The following is a 5,199-nucleotide window of genomic DNA, read 5'->3' as shown; positions in this document are numbered from 1 at the left end:
ACGTCACAAAACTACCGCGCCACGCTGATGACTCTTTTTTTTCTCCCCCCCCCCCCCCCCCACCGCCCCGGGACCCGCCTGGAGAAGGAGGCGGTTGGAATGAAACCTGAGGGCGAGGAATTTCAGCCACGGCGCTCCCAGCGAGAACTGGAATTTGACCGGAGGGGTGGAGGAAAAACGCCGGAACTCCGCGGGTCCAGGCCGCGTCTCTGGCAGAGAGCAACGCAGTCCACGTTACGGGCGGGACCAGAGAGCACAGAAAAAATAAATAAATAAATAAATCACGCAGGAGGGCGGGAAACTGACTGGATGAGGAGCAAGCATTCGGGGGAGACGTTGGGGGTATAAATACCACCGGTGTCGACGTGCCCCGGCGTGTCAGTTGAACTCGGCTGGAAGCCCGAGGAGAGTTTTATTGCTGGTGGGAGATGTTCTGGGGGCAGTCACCACAACTTCGCCGCCTGTGGGCGCCGAGGGGGTCCCGGGACAGGGAGGGCAGTTGAGGTCTGCCCCTCCGGCGCACTGCACACACACACTCAAGACAGACGTGATCTCTCTCAAAATAACGAGGGGGACGGCCAGGATGCAACAAAGCAAAGAGCGCACTTTAATTGCTGGGAGCCGGGACCGGGACGGCGCGGAGTGTCTGTGCGGGAGGGGACTGTGCGTCAACGCTCCACCTCATCCTGTCTGGTCTCCCCCCTCCAGCGGCCCGATGCAGCGAAGCGACTGGGCTCCAGGCGTCACGCCTGGTCGCTGGGACGTCGTCGACCTCGGCTTGGGGGCGGGGGGGGGTCAGAGGGTTACGGAGGGAGGGAGGGAGGAGGAAGAGGGAGGGTAATGGGGAAAAGGGCGGGGGAGTGGGGTGACTAGGACCGAGGTTTTCCTCAGGCGTCTAGTTGGACTTGGACCAGATCTTCCCACTGCCTCGAAGCCTGAACGGAGAGAGAGGCGTCAGGTACTGAAAGAGTGGTGGAGGGTCCCTCCTCTCCCCCCACCCCTCCTGAGGCTCGCACTCCCCTGTCATGGGATCATGCTGTGCCTGGTCCCCCTCTCCCTCTCTCCTCGCCCCTGTTCTCTTCCCTCCTCCATCCCTCCCCACCTGAGGCTCTCGCTTCCCCCATCATGGGATCCTGTCCTACCCGCTCCCTCCCTCCCTACCTCCCCCCACCACTCCCGGGGCTCTTCCACCCTCCCCCGCCCCCCCCCCCCGTTGATGGGATCCTGCTGTTCTTGAGACGTTTGGGCCCGTTGCCATGGGAACGGGAGGCGGGTTGCAGCCGCTTCAGTCTTGTCACCCTGGAAACGGTCGCCGGCTTGTTCTGACCGTGCTGGCTTGTTGCCGTGGGGAACAGGAAACAGCCTACCAGCTGGGCACAGGTCGGTGACCACGGCAACAGGGGCTTCACTGGGCCCGTCTCCATGGGAACAGGGAGCGGCTTGTTGCCGTCCCATTCCGCCCCCCCCCCCCAACCCCACCAACCCTGTTGCCGTGGAAACAGGAGTTTCAGGCCTCGCAGAGGCCTCTCAGGCTGTCGTTACCACGAGGGCCACAGGGCCCCATTACGTGGGCGACAGGGGCAGGCCCACTGAGGACGCCCATGTCAACCTGTCCAGGAGTTGGTCTGCTTCGGGCCCCGTTACCACGGGAACAGGAGTTGGCCTGTTTTGGGCTTCATTGCCATGGGAACAGGAGTTAGCCTGTTTCGGGCCCCGTTGCCACGGGAACGGGAGTTGGCCTGTTTTGGGCCTCGTTGCCACGGGAACGGGAGTTGGTCTGTTTCCCCCGTTGCCACGGGAACGGGAGTTGGCCTGCTTTGGGCCCCATTGCCACGGAAACAGGAGTTGGCCTGTTTTGGGCCTCGTTGCCACGGGAATGGGAGTTGGCCTGTTTTGGGCTTCATTGCTACGGGAACAGGAGTTAGCCTGTTTCGGGCACCGTTGCCACGGGAACGGGAGTTGGCCTGTTTTGGGCCCGGGAAAAGGAGTTAGCTTGTTTCGGGCCTCGTTGCCACGGGAACGGGGCGCTGGATTGGCCTGTTTCGGGAGGAGGAGACACCCACCCTTTCACCTTGGAGGCCTTCTTGCCCGTCTGGCGGAGGTCCTCGGGGGGCGGAGGGTCCCGCGACTCCATCAGGTGCTGCTCTGTCTCCTGGGCCGCCGAGCCGGCCGTCGTCTTCAGCGTCTTCCGCAGGTTCAGGACCTGGGGAGGAGGACGAAGAGGGGGGCAGCTGGGACCGGCTCGGAGGAGGAGCTCTTTCTGAACGTCCCCAGGGCTCCCCTGTTTCGTTCGCCGCGTGGATTCTGCCCTGGGCGGCTTCCAGGGGGGCGGAAAATCTCCCAGGATACGGGGTTGGGGAGGGCGGGTGTCCAAACCGTATCGCGGGAAATTGTGGGGCCCCCCCCCCACCGTCTCTGAGGAAGGAAGCACTGGCGTTGGAGAGGGTCACGAGAACGATCCCGGCAATGAAAGGGTTAACGTATGAGGACTGTTCGATGCCTCTGGGCCTGGACTCGTTAGAGTTTAGGAGAACGAGGGAGGGATCTCATTGCAACCTATCGAATATCGAAAGGTAAAGATAGAGTGGATATGCAGAAGGTGTTTCCTATAGTGGGGGAGTCTAGGACCAGAGGACACAGATAGAGTGGATGTGGAGAGGATGTTTCCTGTAGTGGGGGAGTCTAGAACCAGAGGACACAGATAGAGTGGATGTGGAGAGGATGTTTCCTGTAGTGGGGGAGTCTAGGACCAGAGGGCACAGATAGAGTGGATGTGGAGAGGATGTTTCCTGTACTGGGGGAGTCTAGGACCAGAGGACACAGATAGAGTGGATGTGGAGAGGATGTTTCCTGTAGTGAGGGAGTCTAGGACCAGAGGACACAGATAGAGTGGATGTGGAGAGGATGTTTCCTGTAGTGGGGGAGTCTAGGACCAGAGGACACAGATAGAGTGGATGTGGAGAGGATGTTTCCTGTAGTGGGGGGAGTCTCGGACCAGAGGACACAGATAGAGTGGATGTGGAGAGGATGTTTCCTGTAGTGGGGGAGTCTCGGACCAGAGGACACAGATAGAGTGGATGTGGAGAGGATGTTTCCTGTAGTGGGGGAGTCTAGGACCAGAGGACACAGATAGAGTGGATGTGGAGAGGATGTTTCCTATAGTGGGGGAGTCTAGGACCAGAGGACACAGATAGAGTGGATGTGGAGAGGATGTTTCCTATAGTGGGAAGTCTGGGACCAGAGGACACAGATAGAGTGGATGTGGAGAGGATGTTTCCTATAGTGGGGGAGTCTAGGACCAGAGGACACAGATAGAGTGGATGTGGAGAGGATGTTTCCTATAGTGGGGGAGTCTAGGACCAGAGGACACAGATAGAGTGGATGTGGAGAGGATGTTTCCTATAGTGGGAAGTCTGGGACCAGAGGACACAGATAGAGTGGATGTGGAGAGGATGTTTCCTGTAGTGGGGGAGTCTCGGACCAGAGGACACAGATAGTGTGGATGTGGAGAGGATGTTTCCTGTAGTGGGGGAGTCTCGGACAGTGGACACAGATAGAGTGGATGTGGAGAGGATGTTTCCTGTAGTGGGGGCGTGTAGGACGAGAGGGATGTTCCTTTAGATCGGAGACGAGGAGGAATTTCTTTGGACGGACGGCGGGTTAATCTGTGGAATTGTTGCCACAGACGGCTGAGGAGGTCAACATTGCGGAGGCTGGCAAGTTCCTGTTTAGCGAGGGCGTCAAATGTCACAGCCCCGCTGGGAGTACGGTGTTCGGTTTCGGTCGCCCCCGCTGTGGGCAAGATGCCGCTGAGCTGGAGGGAGAGCGGAGGGAGATTTACGAGGATGTCGCTGGGACTCGAGGGACTGAGTTACGGAGAGGGGTCGGGCAGGTCGGGACTTTATTCCTTGGCGCGTGGGGGTGACCTTACAGAGGTGTGTAAAACCACGAGGGGCAGAGATAGGGTGAACGTGCACAGACTTTTCCCCCAGGGTCGGGGAATCGAGAACCAGAGGGCTCAGGATTAAGGTAAGAGGGGGGATAGAGATTTAATAGGGACCTGAGGGGCGACTCTTTCACCCAGAGGGAGTGGTCCGTCTGTGGAAGGGGCTGCCGGGAGTAAGGGGGTCGAGGCAGGTACATTAATGACGCTCGGACAGGGACACAGATAGGAAAGGTTTAGAGGGATACGGTGGTCCGTCTGTGGACAGGGACACGGATAGGAGAGGTTTAGAGGGATACGGTGGTCCGTCTGTGGACAGGGACACGGATAGGAGAGGTTTAGAGGGATACGGTGGTCCGTCTGTGGACAGGGACACGGACAGGGAAGGTTTAGAGGGATACGGTGGTCCGTCTGTGGACAGGGACACAGATAGGGAAGGTTTAGAGGGACACGCTGGTCCGTCTGTGGACAGGGACACGGACAGGGTAGGTTTAGAGGGATACGGTGGTCCGTCTGTGGACAGGGACACGGACAGGGAAGGTTTAGAGGGATACAGTGGTCCGTCTGTGGACAGGGACACGGATAGGAGAGGTTTAGAGGGATACGGTGGTCCGTCTGTGGAGAGGGACACGGACAGGAGAGGTTTAGAGGGATACGGTGGTCCGTCTGTGCACAGGGACACGGATAGGAGAGGTTTAGAGGGATACGGTGGTCCGTCTGTGGACAGGGACACGGACAGGGAAGGTTTAGAGGGATACGGTGGTCCGTCTGTGGACAGGGACACGGATAGGAGAGGTTCAGAGGGATACGGTGGTCCGTCTGTAGAAGGAGCTGCCGGGGGAAGGGGGGTCGAGGCAGGTACATTAATGACGCTCGGACAGGGACACAGATAGGGAAGGTTTAGAGGGACACGCTGGTCCGTCTGTGGACAGGGACACGGACAGGAGAGGTTTAGAGGGATACGGTGGTCCGTCTGTGGACAGGGACACGGACAGGAGAGGTTTAGAGGGATACGGTGGTCCGTCTGTGGACAGGGACACGGACAGGAGAGGTTTAGAGGGATACGGTGTCCGTCTGTGGACAGGGACACGGATAGAAGAGGTTTAGAGGGATACGGTGGTCCGTCTGTGGACAGGGACACGGACAGGAGAGGTTTAGAGGGATACGGTGGTCCGTCTGTGGAAGGAGCTGCCGGGGGAAGGGGGTCGAGACAGGTACATTAACGACACTCAGACAGGGACACGGACAGGGAAGGT

The 5,199-nt window shown here is 59.2% G+C and overlaps 1 long non-coding RNA gene across 1 annotated transcript; it reads right to left on the bottom strand.

Moving 5' to 3' along the window:
* Positions 1-579: 579 nt before the first annotated feature.
* On the bottom strand, positions 580-2,844 carry LOC140193160 (uncharacterized). Its single transcript, XR_011884649.1, has 2 exons — positions 2,064-2,844; positions 580-935 (listed from the first exon to the last, which is right to left on the bottom strand). It is a non-coding gene; the product is annotated as an uncharacterized lncRNA (long non-coding RNA).
* Positions 2,845-5,199: the final 2,355 nt, after the last annotated feature.

This window comes from Mobula birostris, unplaced genomic scaffold, assembly GCF_030028105.1.
Source record: "Mobula birostris isolate sMobBir1 unplaced genomic scaffold, sMobBir1.hap1 scaffold_4067, whole genome shotgun sequence".
Classification (NCBI taxonomy): domain Eukaryota; kingdom Metazoa; phylum Chordata; class Chondrichthyes; order Myliobatiformes; family Myliobatidae; genus Mobula; species Mobula birostris.
Note: the sequence above shows the minus strand (reverse complement) of the source record. Positions and strands in the feature narration are given on the sequence as shown.